The sequence below is a fragment of the Protopterus annectens genome, chromosome 3.part0 (genome assembly GCF_019279795.1).
Source record: "Protopterus annectens isolate FY-2018-M chromosome 3.part0, PAN1.0, whole genome shotgun sequence".
In the NCBI taxonomy this organism is placed as follows: domain Eukaryota; kingdom Metazoa; phylum Chordata; order Ceratodontiformes; family Protopteridae; genus Protopterus; species Protopterus annectens.
The window spans coordinates 1629226960-1629245325 of record NC_056731.1 but is presented as its reverse complement, the minus strand read 5'-3'; the positions used below and the strand labels follow the sequence as shown (position 1 = coordinate 1629245325).

The following is an 18366-nucleotide window of genomic DNA, read 5'->3' as shown; positions in this document are numbered from 1 at the left end:
TTTATTGATGACCATGCTTTTCAGACTTGAGATTCATTTACCAGCAGTACCGATGAACAGATGAACAGGTTCAGGTAGTCAAGACTTCAGCTGCTACATTTACTTGTCTAATTATTTGGTACCAATGTACAGGCTTATATTACATTTTGGTAGGCTCAAACAATTTAAAACATTAGTTATATGTATTTATAAGGAATACTGCTGGTAGATTGTACCACTGTGGTTGAAAAACTATGTCACCATTGCACTGTTAATGATTTGAAAAGCTGAAGCTGTTTACTCCATAGCTTAGTGTGAAGTAGTTAAAACAAAACATATTCATTTAATTCCTTTAATAATTAATCAACCTATGTTTTTCTTAAAATAAAAAGCAAAGCGTGACTTGGGCAAACCACAAAACAATGAACCAAAACGTCCAAGAGATGGTCAATAAAGGCAAGCGACTAATAAACACAATGCTAGCGTACACAAAAGTTTTATTTCCGCTTTCGTCGTGAGACTTCTTCAGAACATAATTCAAACACAATACCAGTTTCCATATAAATAATAAATGAACAACCAAAAATCAATTATTCAATCAATTCCTTAATTTAACTAATTAATATTAATCAATTAAACTAAATTAAAATGCTTGTATTGCTAAAATAGTGAACCTAAAAGGTGTACCTACTTAAACACAAAATCTTAAAAATAAAGTATTATACATATACCAATGAAATTTAATTAATCTGACCAGTGTTTTTATTAAGACCAAGTTTTCTATATTTTAAAAAACATTTAATATTAATGGCCTCATTCAAACCTGGTCTTTTGTCTGCACCGAGTGTCACCTGCCACAAAGCCACTCTTTGTTCTAGGAGAATTTTAACCCCCCCCCTCCTCTGGTCCCCACTAACTACTTCTAAAATGGTGAAGACAAATTTCTTAAACTTACTACAATTAACCTAGTGTTTAAATAAAGCATTTTTGTCATCTCTAATTTTAATACTGTAAACATGTTCCCTTATCTTTACTTTTAAAGTACGGGCAGTCATCCCTACGTAAGAAGCCCCACATCCACTACAAAAACTAATATAACCTACCCCTCTTGTTTGACAATTTACATAACCGAGTACTTCAAATGTTCTATTTAAATGTTCACACATAATGTATGGTCCTTCATAGATATATCTACAAAAATTGCAATGTCCACATTTGTGCATCCCCTTCTATGTGCGACCTGTATAGGGTTACTAACTTTGACATGAACTCTATATAATAAACTTTTAATATTAGAATTATTTCTAAAAACTAATTTAGGTCTATCTCCCATAACTTTTAATAATTCATTATCTCCTTCTATAATTTTCCAATTATTCTCTAGTATATGCTTAATACCTGTATTGTCAACAGTCATATCGAGTGAACAAACAACTCCCTTTGCAACATTGTGCCTGAAAATATTGTTTCGATGGATGTTATTAAAATCCAATTTTGTTGACCTCACTAATAATGGTGGATATAAGTCATCTCACTTAGGCAAACTTTCTTGATATAAGTTTTCTAAAAACGACTTATCATTACCCCTAGCAATAAACATACCAGTAATAAATTCAAACTCTCTTAATAAGTCATTATAGTCTGTAGTCATCCAACATGCTCTTATCAATTGCCCTTTAGGTATATTCTTTTTAACATGCATTGGATGATTACTAATGAAGTGCAAATAACCATTCATAAAAGTCTTTTTACGAAAAATCTTACTATGTAATGATTTTGCTCGCTCATCCCACCTTAGTGAGACGTCCAAAAAATCTAAATTTTCACCTTTATCTCCCATCACGAATTTCAAAAAAACAGAAATCAAATTCAGGTTCTTGACAAAATCATCAACAGTGATACTATTTCCTTCAATGATAAACACCAAATCATCCACAAACCTACAGTAAAAAAGTATGTTATATTCACTCTTTAACTTTTCCAGTATAGTGACCTCCCACCATGCCATCACTATATTGGCATAAACTGGGGCTGCTGATGACCCCATTGCAACCCCCTTTTTTTGTCTATAATAGGAACCATTGAACAAAAAGAAATTATTAAGCACTATCTCTAAAAATCTACAGACTAAATTAACTTTGAAAATATCAATACCAGAATGAAATGATAGAAAATCCCTAACAGCTTTAACACCTTCATAGTGGGGAATGCAAGTAAATAATGACACTACATTTAAAGTGAACATAATGTGTTTAGCACTATCAAAGTGGAATGAAGAAAAAAATGTTTTTAACTTTGTTAAAAAATCCCAAGAATCTTTCGAATATGGTTTTAAATTCTGCACAACCGGATTTAAAAAAGCATCAATCACTAATGCCATGCCTTCTGTTACCGAATGTGGCAAAGACACTATCGGTCTGAAGGGAGGTTTTTCCAAATCTTTATGTGTGTTTGGTATTCCAAAAAGAACACCAACCCTTGGTTTTTCAACCAAACAAAAATCATATAATTCCAAATCAATTTCACCATTCATAAGTGCATCATAAAACAAAGAATGAACACTCCTTTTCTTTTCAAAAATATAATGATCAGTAATTACTTCGTATTCACCATTGCTATTCAACAAAACGTTAATACTGTCATTATATTGTTCAACAGACATAATGACAATGTTCCCACCCTTGACGCTCTTCATGAACCTAAGATGTCTCTTACTCCTAAGCTCATGAAGGGCCTCTCGTTCTTTATAAGTTAAGTTGTCAAACCACTTTGTATTCCTTTTATTTAATAAGGTAAAAACCTCTTTCAAACAGACCTCCTCATATACACTAACAGTGTTGTTTAAAACTGGAGCAACCGAAGAGGGTTTTACATACATATTAACTGTTTTTTTCACATTGTTCATAAAAAACGGAAGGTTCAAATTACGTATATATTTTTTAATGTCTATAACAGTTCTGGTATAATCAGCCCTTTTGGTTGGTATAAAATTGAGACCATACCTCAATATTTGCATTTCCATGTTTGTTCATTCAACATTGGACAAGTTTATAACACTAAAACAGTCATGTCCACTCACTATTCGTCATCCGTCGATGTATTTGAAGTTGTCAAAGCACTGGTTCTTAAGGTCCTTGTTTTTAACCCCTTCGAATCCTTTTTTTAAAAAAGATTTCATTCGAGCACCATTGTCCAGTTTTTGTTCATTCACAGGATTACTCACATCTTCCTCCATTACTGTAGGAGCTGTTTCCTGCACGTCACCGAAACTTGAGCCTTCTCTAGACTCTGAAAAAAAGTTTTTAAAGGGCCAGACACACTCCAAGATGTTTCATTACAACTAAAAGGTTTATAACCTTGTTGAAACTGCTTATTTTGGCTAAACCTACCCTTAGAAATCCCCTCTCTATCCTTATTGTCTTTATGTATAAATATGGGATCAAAGTGGGCATAAGCAGTATTATTCTCATATGCTGCTACATCCTGTAGCAGCTTGTTATGTTTATGAACAGTTACTTCATTAACATGTTGCTCGGTCTCCTTAAAATCCCTCTTGTAATTAGAACTGTCACCAAAATTCACCAAAAGAGCGTTCACTTCAGCATCAACCTTAAGTATGTCATCCTTCAGTACTGCCATCTTTTTATTGTTGTTTTCAATAAGTAATTTCAATAACTCAATACCGGCATTATTAAAGAAGGCAGTTAAGGTCGTGAAAAATTAATCATTACTGTCAATGCCATTAGGGCACTTAAAAAACCTTTTAATTACCTTGCCATAAAGCCACTCTTTGTTCTAGGAGAATTGTAACCCTCCCCCCCTCCTATGGTCCCCACTAACTACTTCTAAAATGGTGAAGACAAATTTCTTAAACTTACTACAATTAACCGAGTGTTTAAATAAAGCATTTTTGTCATCTCTAATTTTAATACTGTAAACATGTTCCCTTATCTTTACTTTTAAAGTACGGGCAGTCATCCCTACGTAAGAAGTCCCACATCCGCTACAAAAACTAATATAACCTACCCCTCTTGTTTGACAATTTACATAACCGGGTACTTCAAATGTTCTATTTAAATGTTCACACATAATGTATGGTCCTTCATAGATATATCTACAAAAATTGCAATGTCCACATTTGTGCATCCCCCTTCTATGTGCGACCTGTATAGGGTTACTAATTTTGGCATGAACTCTATATAACAAACTTTTAATATTAGAATTATTTCTAAAAACTAATTTAGGTCTATCTCCCATAACTTTTAATAATTCATTATCTCCTTCTATAATTTTCCAATTATTCTCTAGTATATGCTTAATACCTGTATTGTCAACAGTCATATCGAGTGAACAAACAACTCCCTTTGCAACATTGTGCCTGAAAATATTGTTTCGATGGATGTTATTAAAATCCAATTTTGTTGACCTCACTAATAATGGTGGATATAAGTCATCTCACTTAGGCAAAATTTCTTGATATAAGTTTTCTAAAAACGACTTATCATTACCCCTAGCAATAAACATACCAGTAATAAATTCAAACTCTCTTAATAAGTCATTATAGTCTGTAGTCATCCAACATGCTCTTATCAATTGCCCTTTAGGTATATTCTTTTTGACATGCATTGGATGATTACTAATGAAGTACAAATAACCATTCATAAAAGTCTTTTTACGAAAAATCTTACTATGTAATGATTTTGTTCGCTCATCCCACCTTAGTGAGACGTCCAAAAAATCTAAATTTTCACCTTTATCTCCCATCACGAATTTCAAAAAAACAGAAATCAAATTCAGGTTCTTGACAAAATCATCAACAGTGATACTATTTCCTTCAATGATAAACACCAAATCATCCACAAACCTACAGTAAAAAAGTATGTTATATTCACTCTTTAACTTTTCCAGTATTGTGACCTCCCACCATGCCATCACTATATTGGCATAAGCTGGGGCTGCTGATGACCCCATTGCAACCCCCTTTTTTTGTCTATAATAGGAACCATTGAACAAAAAGAAATTATTAAGCATTATCTCTAAAAATCTACAGACTAAATTAACTTTGAAAATATCAATACCATAATGAAATGATAGAAAATCCCTAACAGCTTTAACACCTTCATAGTGGGGAATGCAAGTAAATAATGACACTACATTTAAAGTGAACATAATGTGTTTAGCACTATCAAAGTGGAATGAAGAAAAAAATGTTTTTAACTTTGTTAAAAAATCCCAAGAATCTATCAAATATGGTTTTAAATTCTGCACAACCGGATTTAAAAAAGCATCAATCACTAATGCCATGCCTTCTGTTACCGAATGTGGCAAAGACACTATCGGTCTGAAGGGAGGTTTTTCCAAATCTTTATGTGTGTTTGGTATTCCAAAAAGAACACCAACCCTTGGTTTTTCAACCAAACAAAAATCATATAATTCCAAATCAATTTCACCATTCATAAGTGCATCATAAAACAAAGAATGAACACTCCTTTTCCTTTCAAAAATATAATGATCAGTAATTACTTCGTATTCATCATTGCTATTCAACAAAATGTTAATACTGTCATTATATTGTTCAACAGACATAATGACAATGTTCCCACCCTTGACGCTCTTCATGAACCTAAGATGTCTCTTACTCCTAAGCTCATGAAGGGCCTCTCGTTCTTTATAAGTTAAATTGTCAAACCACTTTGTATTCCTTTTATTTAATAAAGTAAAAACCTTTTTCAAAAAGACCTCCTCATATACACTAACAGTGTTGTTTAAAACTGGAGCAACCGAAGAGGGTTTTACATACATATTAACTGTTTTTTTTCACATTGTGCATAAAAAACGGATGGTTCAAATTACGTATATATTTTTTAATGTCTATAACAGTTCTAGTATAATCAGCCCTTTTGGTTGGTATAAAATTGAGACCATACCTCAATATTTGCTTTCCATGTTTGTTCATTCAACATTGGGCAAGTTTATAACACTAAAACAGTCATGTCCACTCACTATTCGTCATCCATCAATGTATTTGAAGTTGTCAAAGCACTGGTTCTTAAGGTCCTTGTTTTTAACCCCTTCGAATCCTTTTTTTAAAAAAGATTTCATTCGAGCACCATTGTCCAGTTTTTGTTAATTCACGGGATTACTCACATCTTCCTCCATTACTGTAGGAGCTGTTTCCTGCACGTCACTGAAACTTGAGCCTTCTCTAGACTCTGAAAAAAAAAGTTTTTAAAGGGCCAGACACACTCCAAGATGTTTCATTACAACTAAAAGGTTTATAACCTTGTTGAAACTGCTTATTTTGGCTAAACCTACCCTTAGAAATCCCCTCTCTATCCTTATTGTCTTTATGTATAAATATGGGATCAAAGTGGGCATAAGAAGTATTATTCTCATATGCTGCTACATCCCGTAGCAGCTTGTTATGTTTACGAACAGTTACTTCATTAACATGTTGCTCGGTCTCCTTAAAAACCCTCTTGTAATTAGAACTGTCACCAAAATTCACCAAAAGAGCATTCACTTCAGCATCAACCTTAAGTATGTCATCCTTCAGTACTACCATCTTTTTATTGTTGTTTTCAATAAGTAATTTCAATAACTCAATACCGGCATTATTAAAGAAGGCAGTTAAGGTCGTGAAAAATTAATCATTACTGTCAATGCCATTAGGGCACTTAAAAAACCTTAAACCCTTAGGCACAATTTGTAATTTTATCCATCTTTCAAAGTATCAGTTCTCTAAGTCCATTGAGTTGTATTTCTTCAAAAATTTACCTGATAACTCACATTTTGAATTAAAGTCTTCTGTCTTAGCTCTAGTGACCTATAATCTGCTTTTTTGAAAGGGTCATACTTAGTGTTCAAAACCGATCGAATATTGTGAAAAGAGACACCCTGTCCCCTCTCACCATTACCATTGTTGTGAGTAACATTTCTAGGATGTTTCACTTCCACTTCTACAACGGTCCTCTGATCGTCATCAGAACTAGTGGAACCTGGAGTGGAATTGTTGGTATGAATAAAAGTATCATGTTGTTTGAGAACCAAAGTCTGCAAAGATCTCTGAATATCTTTCATTGTGGTCAATAAAACATGTAAAACCCCTCCTCCCTTCTCCGAAGGGGTAGGATGTAATGACAATTCCATCAAAGGATCCAATGCTGCCTTGGCCATCCAAAATGCCACAAACCAAAACAAAATAAAAAAGCAAAGTGTGACTTGGGCGAACCACAAAACAATGAGCCAAAATGTCCAAAAGATGGTCAATAAAGGCAAACAACTAATAAACACAATGCTAGCGTACACAAAAGTTTTATTTCTGCTTTCGTCATGAGACTTCTTCAGAACATAATTCAAACACAATACCAGTTTCCATATAAATAATAAATGAACAACCAAAAATCAATTATTCAATCAATTCAGAATTATTCAATCAATTTAAGAGCAATAAGAGCATTTTAATTTAGTTCAGTTGATTGATATTAATTAGTTAAATTAAGAAATTGATTGAATAATTGTTATATTTTTGAAAAAAATCAGAGTATTCATTCTTTGTTGTATGATGCACTTATGAATGGTGAAATATTTGGAATCATATGATTTTGGTTCGGTTGAAAAACCAAGGGTTGGTGTTCTTTTTGGAATACCAGAAACACATAAAGAGTTGGAAAAACCTCCCTTCAGACCAATAGTGTCTTTATCACATTTGGTAACAGAAGGCATGGCATTAGTGATTGATGTTTTTTAAATCTGGTCGTGCAGAATTTAAAATCATATCTGAAAGATTCTTGGGATTTTTTAACGAAGTTAAAAACATTTTTTTCTTAATTTCACTTTGATAGTGCTAAACACATTATGTTCACTTTAGATGTAGTGTTATTATTTACTTGCATTGCCCACTATGAAGGTGTAGAAGCTGTTAGGGATTTTCTATCATTTAATTCTAGTATTGAAATTTTCAAAGTTAATTTAGTCTGTAGATTTTTAGAGATAGTGCTTAATAACAATTTCTTTTTGTTCAATGGTTCCTATTATAGACAAAAAAAGGGGGCTGCAATGGGGTCATCAGCAGCCCCAGCTTATGCCAATATAGTGATGGCATGGTGGGAGGTCAATATACTGGAAAGGTTAAAGATTGAATATACCATTCTTTTTTACTCTACGTTTGTGGATGATTTGGTGTTTATCATTGAAGGAAATAGTATCACTGTTGATGACTTTGTCAAGAACCTGAATTTGATTTTGTTTTTCTTGAAATTCATGATGGGAGATGAGGGTGAAAATTTAATTTTTTTGAATGTCTCACTAAGGTAGGATGAGAGAACAAAATCATTACATAGTAAGATTTTTCGTAAAAAGACTTTTACAAATGGTTATTTGCACTTCAATAGTAATCATCCGATGCATGTTAAAAAGAATATACCTAAAGGGCAATTGATAAAAGCATGTCGGATGACTACAGACTATAATGACTTATTAAGAGAGTTTGAATTTATTACTGGTATGTTTATTGCTAGAGGTTATGATGTCATTTTTAGAAAACTTATGTCAAGAAATTTTGACTAAGCGAGATGACTTATATCCACCATTATTAGTGGGGTCAACAAAATTGGATTTTAATAACATCTATCGAAACAATATTTCCAGGCACAATGTTGCAAAGGGAGTTATTTGTTCACTCGATATGACTGTTGACAATACAGGTATTAAGCATATACTAGAGAATAATTGGAAAATTATAGAAGGAGATAATGAATTATTAAAAGTTATGGGAGATAGACCTAAATTAGTTTTTAGAAATAATTATAATATTAAAAGTTTATTATATAGAGGTCATGTCAAAGTTAGTAACCCTATACAGGTCATACATAGGAGGGGGGTGCACAAATGTGGACATTGAAATTTTTGTAGATATATCTACGAAGGACCATAGATTATGTGTGAACATTTAAATAGAACATTTGAGGTACCAGGTTATGTAAATTGTCAAACAAGAGGGGTAGTTTATATTAGTTTTTGTAGCGGATGTGGGGCTTTTTACATAGGGATGGCTACCCGTACTTTAAAAGAAAGGATAAGGGAACATGTTTACAATATTAAAATTAGAGATGACAAAAATGCTTTATTTAAACACTAAGTTAATTGTAGTAAGTTTAAGAAATGTGTCATTACCATTTTAGAAGTAGTTAATGGGGACCAGAGGGGGGATTTTAAAAATCTCCTAGAACAAAGAGAGGCTTTATGGCAGGTGAAACTCGGTTCAGACAAAAGACCAGGTTTGAATGAGGCCTTTAATATTAAATGTTTTTTTTTTAAATATAGAAAACCTGGTCTCAATAAAAACACTGGTCAGATTAATTAAATGTCATTGGTATATGTATAATATTTTATTTTTACAGATTTTGTGTTTAAGTAGGTACACCTTATAAGAGCATTTTAATTTAGTTTAATTGCTTGATATTAATTAGTTAAATTAAGGAATTGATTGGATAATTGATTTTTGGTTGTTCATTTATTATTTATATGGAAACTGGTATTGTGCTTGAATTATGTTCTGAAGAAGTCTCATGACGAAAGCAGAAATAAAACTTTTGTGTACGCTAACATTGTGTTTATTAGTCACTTGCCTTTACTGACCATCTCTTGGACGTTTTGGTTCTATATTTTTCTTATATGACTGCATTGGTGCATTTAATAATACAGGCAGCATGAAAAAGTCAAGTACATCACAGCTCAAAGAAATCTGGCAGTAAAGCATACATGCTTGCTGGCTCATGTACATGCAGAATGTAGAGCTATAGCAAATGAAAAACTCACAGTGAATTGCACTCTGATGTCCACATATTTATTAAAGCTATTGTGTAATGTACACAAGGATAAATATATAACACATTAAATTGCAATGCCTGCTCATGTATACAAAAGCTGTCTGTGCTTATCTAAAAAAGGTAGAGAAGCATCATAGGTTGTCAGGCGAGGAAATAATATGGGAGAGTAGGTATTTGCATGAGTAAAATGTTGATAAAATAAAGGGTTTGCCAGTGACTGTGCATAGGAAAAAGACTTTTAGATATATAAAATGCCATAAAATCACACATTCATAGTGTTTTTTAGCACAAGTAATAGACTTCAGGAGCGTTCAGTTCAGTATGATGTTTGGAGTGATGTCTGCCCTTAGTGTCTGGCCGTGTGCATTTCATCAAACACCAGTAAATTCCATGAGCTTATTGTTTTTAGGATGGAGATAAAAAAAGGCATCCAGAGTGCTTACGGTCATAAACAGGTTAAAAGTGTATAGGCACAGAGAAAGGACACACAAGTGTGAAGTTTTTGAAGATGAAATATATACTGACCAAAATGGGCATAGCATGTCCTAAGGCAAGGTAAGAGACCATTCATCAAGTATGTAGGAATAAAGATATGTCACAGATGTGGACATATCAAAAGTGTTAAACTACTTACATAAGTTTCCATGTAACCTTTTTATATTATAAATCCCATTAGAAACATTGTTGCAGAATGTGTCCTAATGGGTGTTGCTCAAGAACTGCCAACACATCCAGGAAGTGAGGCAAATAGATTATATCTGACAAGACACTGTCCTCTTGTACCAACCCCAGAATGCAGCACAGACACCATAGATAGCAATTGCTTCCAAATTTGCTAACTTAAGCCTAATGTGAATATTCTTAGATAGAAAAAAACATAATGTGTGAGTGAGAACATTCAACATGTACTCATACAGAAAAAGTTTAACACCAATTATTTACACCTATCGCTACTAACTGTTTTGAAGCCAAGAAAAGTAACCCAGACATGTATCAATGGTGGCCCCTGTTCATTGACAGCACACAAATAATATCAAATATGAAGAAGTAAACAATGTGATAATGCTGACAGACTCATAGTTGTCATATAAAAAGCCAGTCGGACCATGGAGAACAGATCCTGTAGCTAGCTATACACTATGTTGGTCATTGTTACCTATGACAAACACTGCTAAGGAAAAGTAAACCAAAATGGCCCAACATTGTTGCAAACGTATGAACTAGTTAGAGAAGAATGGACTAGAAGAGTCTTGCTGTGTGTATTTTTCACTTTTGTAGAAAAGTAGTTGCATATATATCACATGGGTATGTGATATGTTACCTGAGACATAGCTGCAAACAGAAAACTGAAGCCCCTTGTCAGTGGTTATGTTCAGTGGTCAAGCATTATATGGGAACTGAAGACTTATTGTAGCCTTGTAATAGAAGTCGTCACTTCTAACATTAGTACAACTATACGAATGATATCTACTCTATAGTAATGTATTTTTATTGATCTTGAATGTAATTTTGACACTACAAACTGTCAGTAGAAATTTTCCTCATTTCAAGTCAAAGAAACGTAAGACATTTATGTAGCAAAGAAATTATTACACACTTTATGTCTATACCTTGTCAGTCAGCCACAAATGAAATAGGTGAAATGCTTGTGGAAAAACTTGAAAAACGAATTGTGGAAATAAGCCTTTATGGTCAAGTCCCTAGAGCGCAAGATCGATCATTTTCAGTTATGATAATATTATACATGCAGCTGCCAGTAATGCACTAGCAATGCTATCCTTGGTCAGAAAACCACATTCTATATAGGACTTAATATGTCTGGAGATAGACATATAAAACACAGCATCAGCATATAAATCAGCTTTACCAAAAGTCAGAAAGTGCAAACTGGAAACGATAAAACTGGCAAATGTCATGTAGCTCAAACTGTTTTATGGACCTGGTCCCAAAGGTACACTATCAGAGGAAAGAATGTATCAAATGTTTTCTATTCTGCTATCTTCCTTCTGTTACTTCTACCAAATGAAAATACCACAATCGTTTTTAGTTATATATCTAATCAGTTTCATATTACTGTCTGTAGTAAGGCTTAAGAAATGTAACGTTTTCTGTTTTACATTCCCTTTTTGTAAATTGTGATTGTTGGCAACTGTCAAACATTTTTGTATTTTGTTTGTAAATCTTTAAAATTTTTTTATAATCTTTTTGTACAATTGTTATGGAGCTTATCTTCCCGGGTCCCCACTGAAAATGGGCTACTTGCACAACTGGACACTATCTGGTTAACAAATGTAAAATAAAAATAAAAAATAAATAAATGTGCAAATCAGTTAAAATGTTCAGAAAGTGAGTGACTTATTGTGAGTTACTAGGCTAATAAGTATGGAAAAGCATGTGCTGTATCTTGTGATATAAGGATGTGACAATTACTATCATTTGTTATGTGTCATCAAGTCCTGTATCCAGATCAAGACTAGTATGATCAGATCAGTGAAAACCAAGCTACTTGAGTATGTATGTCTGATCATGCCATTTACAACTTTAAAGAAGCAGAAGAAAAATCCTGTTGGCTTTATATCCCAAGGGGGCAGCAGTTTGAACATTTGACCAGCAGGAATGGACAACCAAAGACAAACAACACCATTAAGAGATAGTGATACTAGTGGCAGAGTGTCTGTAATAGATGACCCTGTTCCTGTTACAAGCTTAGTGAGGCTGTAGAGATGGTAAGCTGACTAACAAAGGTTTTCTCAGAAGCTAAATCTATGGATGCGAACATAATTTTGATTAGTAAGAGCTCAGGTATTACTAAAAAAGGATAGAGGAAATGATATCAGTACACAAGCACTGTTAAGCATGACGATAATGTGCTATGACATGGTATGAAAGTACAGAATGTTATTCATGTTAAGCATATCATAAGTGACTGTTGTTCAAAGTGGTTGGTTTGAAAAAATAATGCTGAATCTATGCAAATTTAGTACACATTTGAAAATGCAATCTGAAGCATATACTGCTAAGCAATATCCTCAGCAACTACCTATCTTGTTCTTTTATGTAGGTAAAAGAGTAAAAGTGGAGGAATGTTTATATGTTAACAAATTCACAAATACACATAATGTGGATGTATCTACTGGTTGGATGTATGGGTTGAACCAAAACAATGATCATGAAAAGCTTTATGACTTCATGTATGTTGGGGAGGGGAGGGTAGGCTTCAAAATGTTTTTTTTTGCATTACAAGTTAGCAGTTAGTCCAGACTATTGAGGCTCTGAACTCTGAATCAGTTATTTCTTGTATTGTTGGATATAGGGTTTGATTCCTTCCACCTCCATTTGTCTTCTGTATAGCTATGATCTTGTCCAAACAGTGTTCTTAGGTTGCTACTGAAAAAGGACATTTGTGTCCAGTGAGTTTACAAGGCTATCAAATAAATAAAAGGTCAGAGTATTTCTGACAAAGGAAACTAGTAACATCAGATACCCAGTAAATAAAAGTGACAGCTTAGGAAATTATGTACAAAAACATTATTTTGTATTATTTTCTGAATAATTCTGAATAATTTTCTGAATGGGTATGATACAAGGGAAAGTTGGTGAAACCCAGTTTACCAAACTATTTTCTGTTGTTCATGTTTCATTGAATAATGCAGCTTATCAACATATGGTAAGACCTGTATGGCAAACAGTACCTGGGGACAAATCTTTACATCCCCCAAAGCTGGTTAGAAGGAGTTGCAACTTCACACTCTAGCTATATTTTATAATTGGGTATGAAGTCACTAGCTCAAGGAGAAAGAGATATTTAGTTTTTATGCAAAACTTCAATATTTCCCTTTCTCCAAGACTTGGCAAATTCACTTTCATTGAATGCGTCTGTTTCATTAACTATTTTCTAAAAACATGATTTAGTTAACTGTTTTCACTGAATTGTAAAGTGTCCTACACCTATGATACTGGTTACAGTGATGCAAACATAACCTGATAATAATCACCATTGTTTGAGTTTCATTTTGCTGAAGACAGCCTGCAAATGACTCATAAATGCACTAAAGCAAATAAATTCCTGACAACCTCTTTAGAGCTTTAAGATGTCTCTGTTTATTAAGAAGGAGTAAAGTAGCAAACTAAATATTTGACATCTGACATTCAGATGTATTAGGAAGGACTGTAGCGAAGGCTGTGTTGAGCTGATGAATTAAGTAGTCTTAGGAACCCCAAGATATATTTGTATTAGTCCGTGTAGCTGTTTACAGAGAGAAGGGTGATGTGATTAAAAATCATTTAATTGCATTGTCCATTCAAACCATGTCAAAGCTACTTTATTTTATCTTTGACACATGAGAGAGAGAGAGAGAGAGAGAGATAGTACTGAACAGGCCCATGTAAGAAATGCATGACAACGGCTCTTACACATGGGCAAATATTAATTAATAAAGTGTATCCTCGAAGTTAGCAACCAGAAACATAACAATGAAAAAGCCAGAAAACAATTTTTGAAATGTGATGACCAAATAAAGAGCAAAAAAACAATTAAACTTGTGGACAGATTACCTTGCCTGACTTAGAAAGTAGCAAAAGCAGATACCTTTACACCAAAAGTGCACTTTACGCATTCAGTCTTGCTATCAAATCTGAGAGTTGTGTTTTAGTGAGCAATAATATCCTTCTCCGGAGAGGGCAGTGCTGAGGAACAGGAAGTACAAGGGCATTGCTATCCTAGATGTAGGGATCTAGTAGCCACCAGAATATACATTATTTCCAAAGAGAGCTCACAGTGGAGGGTAGTGTTTCATATAAATATTTGTAACTGTCCTGAAATAACAGCTTTGTGAGTCCTTTTGGAATGTTACTTTTAAGTTATTTGATTATTTCTATGTGTTAGTAAACTTTTTTGTTCTAACTGCTTTTTTATCTTTTCCTGTTTGCCAGCCATCGATCTACCCATAATAAATTATCTCTTTAATTTCCCTTTCACATGACCACTGTTCAAGGGAGGCCAACATCTAGGCAGTCATCAGGTTTTTTTTTTATATTGGCTGCTACCCCTTCTCAGGACACAAGGGTCACAGATACAAGGGTCTGCTAAGTCTTCCTCTGTGGCTGTGCACATTTCTGTACTTGCCTCATGAAAGCAACTGCATGAACACACCTTGGCAGTAATAGCACAGTCAGTGGGTTTCCAATCTGTTTCCTGCATGTTGTACAAATCTCTGTCTCTCCCCACACTAAGTGCCGGTACTGCAGTGAGCTGGACTATCCTCCCCCCCACCCAAGAATGGATAACAAATCATTAACATCTCACTCCCACATTCATCTTCCAGGTCTTCTACACATTGTTTGACAGTTAAACCACAAAGGCGTAATCTCTTACTGCTGCTTATTGCAACATTTGTTTCTATTTTTTTTTTGGTAGTAGAACAGTTATATGAATCTATTGTAGCCTTAACAGTTTGCATTTGATGAAACACAAGTGACCAGTCTAGGACTGTCTAAATTGCAGAAATGGGAATTTCTGGTATAAGGAGTCCAAAACAGTCCTTTCTTTTCAAGGTCACTGCTTCAAACATTAGTCATTTATCTGAGATGCAGAAACCTCAGATTCGATTGTATAATGTGAAATGGGGCAATGGGCTGTGAAGGGCATGCATTTCATGTTAGGGAATGTTCTCCAAGTGACAGAAATAACCCCCCAGATTTAATAAAATCTGTGTAGGCATAGTGTAGGACCTACATGGAGGGTACTGTGGCCATGACTTGGTCCCCCCTCGGTAGTGTGCCATGCATATTAATGTTAGCACATTACTGAGAGGAGAGCTGTGGAACATAGTCAGTGAATCAGTGCAGGGAGTGTTTTACTAACTGTATCTGCAGATGAGTAACACACCCCCTACACTGTCAAAGTGCATTGTAGTATTATTTTTTTTTAAAGTTTGTGGGGCATGGTGCACAGCAATTGACATGTGCTAGACATCTAAAAATAGAAACTGGATACATTTAATTATTAATGCAAAGATCAAGTTTAAGCATGGTTGAGGAGGTTTGCACTGCATGGCACGGTGCTCAGCAGTGCTTAAAAGAGGCTGAGAGGTATATCCAGAGGTATAGCAGTATTCTACACAGCCATGTAGTAAAATGGTTAGAGTGACAGCCTTATGTGCAGTAGGTGCAGGGTTTGAATACACAGATGGGTTATTAAGCATTTATTTTCCAAATATAAATTATGCCACTTATTTATAAATCCTGATGTGCTGCACTCAGCTAAGCTCCACTAAGCACTGCTAAGCCATGCCATGCACTGCCTAAACAAGATCTGTTTTAGCACTGCTGGGCACTGCTTGACACAGCACACCTCTGCTTAGCTGGATTCAGCAATGCTAAGCAGTGCCAAGCACTGCTAGGCATTGCCAGTTTAAGCAGTGCTGAGCTGAACTCAGCTGGTTTGTGTGGTGCTAAGCGGTGCACCATATTTTTAAAAATTGCCATGTGGTGTTAAAGGGCAAGAAAACAGGCTATATTAAGTTCTACAGGTGGGAATACAGCATAAACAGTTGGAGTTTGAACTATGCAGGAACTATGGCAGGTGTTGAATAGGGTGTGCACTTCCAGGCACAGCGGTGTGGCATTCTGGAGTCCAGGGTCATGGTTGGACTCCTAGTGAAAGACCATGATGACCAGCTGCTGCTGGGGTGGTTCCAGGGCTCACAGTGCAAGGCTGAGGCCCAGCATTGGCTGGTACATGATCTCACCAGTGCTACAGGTATCCCCCGCACAGGTGAGTAGGTATGTCACCACTATGATGACCTGAAGCATCAGAAGTGGGATCTTCTGGACATCTTGGTCTGGGAAGCTCAGGCTGGGAATGTCCCACAAGTTTGTAAGTACTGTTAGTATTGATTTACTAATACCTAATCTGAATGTAGGATAGACAGGTATGCATAATGGTGTGCTACTCTCCCTACAGCTGCAGAGGAGACAGCTCGCAATGTGGAGATGTATGGGGGGTGCCTGGCCAGGCTGCACTGTGAGTGTAGTGAGTAGGGATGTAACTTGCAATGTATAGTCATATAAGCAGGAAAGAGTAAAGCATTAACTGCCAGTAGGTACATACAGTTTTGATTGTATTGCAATGAATGTGGTCATACAACTGTACTGCAATAAGTGACCACTGTCAAAAGTACTGCAATAAGCGGGGAAGAGTAAAGCATTAACCTTGATAATGTAAATTAAATAAAGTTTAAATTGCAATAATTGTGGAATTATGGCTGTAGTGCAACATCTGTAGTAGAAATAGTGCTGTGCAATAAAAATGTGAAACTATAGCAGTAACTGCATGAAGGTACCAGTAATAAAGCTGTTTTGTGCAATCTGTTTGTAAGTAGGGCTGTTCTGCATGAAACTGAATATGACAACTGTTCCTTAAGAACAACACAAAACAATACCAGTCCCTCTCTTAAGGTATATCTCATATAGAGTGTTGTTCAATAACTGTAGAGTCACAGCTGTGTTACAATAAATGAAGTATAATACCTGTTCTGCAATAACACATGAAGTTATAGCAAAAACACCCATGGTATATTGTGTATATCAGGATTGTCTTGTGTTAACCATTGCATTTCAGCTATATGCATTCAGGCTCTGAAGTACAGTGCTCCAGGCAAGTATAACAGTGTAACAGCTGAAGACTGCATATATACTGTCCGCAAATGTATGCAGGTGAGACAGCCAACCCAATAATGTGTTATGGTGTGTACACTTCACAGATATTTCCACCCACAAACAATATTGTGTGCACACCTGCATTCAATGTAATAATGTATAGCTAACCTAGTATCTCTGTCATGCAGAACTTACATGCATGTGTTTCTAACTGTCAATGCAGTCTACTATAAAATGTATAATTATTACCAGATCTTGTCTTGTTTCTAGGTGAGCTCTAGGCAACTATCTGTAAATCATTAATCAGCAGTGACTCAGTAGCTCAGTTTGTTAAATGATCTGTATGAAATGCATTTTGGCATACACAGACTAGGGTTCGAATCCAGTAGCATATAGTAATAAATACAACTGAATCAGTTATGTTATGATAACAGAGTTTCTCTCCACAGGCACTACAAGTAAATGGATGAGGTAGCCCGTATTATGGGGATATAACAGTGTGTACAGATGTCACAGACTGTTACACTCATTACCAGGCATGTGATAATATTGCAGAAACTGAAGGAAATAAGTACAACTGTCAATAAAATGAAATAAAGAAGTAAAATGTGTAATGCTGGTATGGCTATATGCCTGGAGTAACTGTCAGATGTTTCTGCAGTCGATCAGAACATCTGATCTACATGCCTCTACAGTCACTGCTATTGGTCATCCCCATGCCTGCCAAGCAAGACATGATAGCTGTTTCATCTATGTACCATATGCATACATGTCTCTCGAGTGTCACGCTGTCATTGAATGTAATTACTGTTGTCTAATCCCACTGTCACCGATGTATCACTGAGATGATAGATGGCAAAAGCAAAGTAACAGAACATCAGCCCACAGAACACCTTGG

The 18366-nt window shown here is 35.0% G+C and overlaps 1 protein-coding gene across 1 annotated transcript in view; it reads right to left on the bottom strand.

Annotated features, from left to right (window-relative positions):
- GRHL2 (grainyhead like transcription factor 2) overlaps positions 1–18366 on the bottom strand; it is a 759972-nt gene that overhangs the window by 504831 nt on the left and 236775 nt on the right. The gene's annotated exons all lie outside the window — the stretch shown is intronic.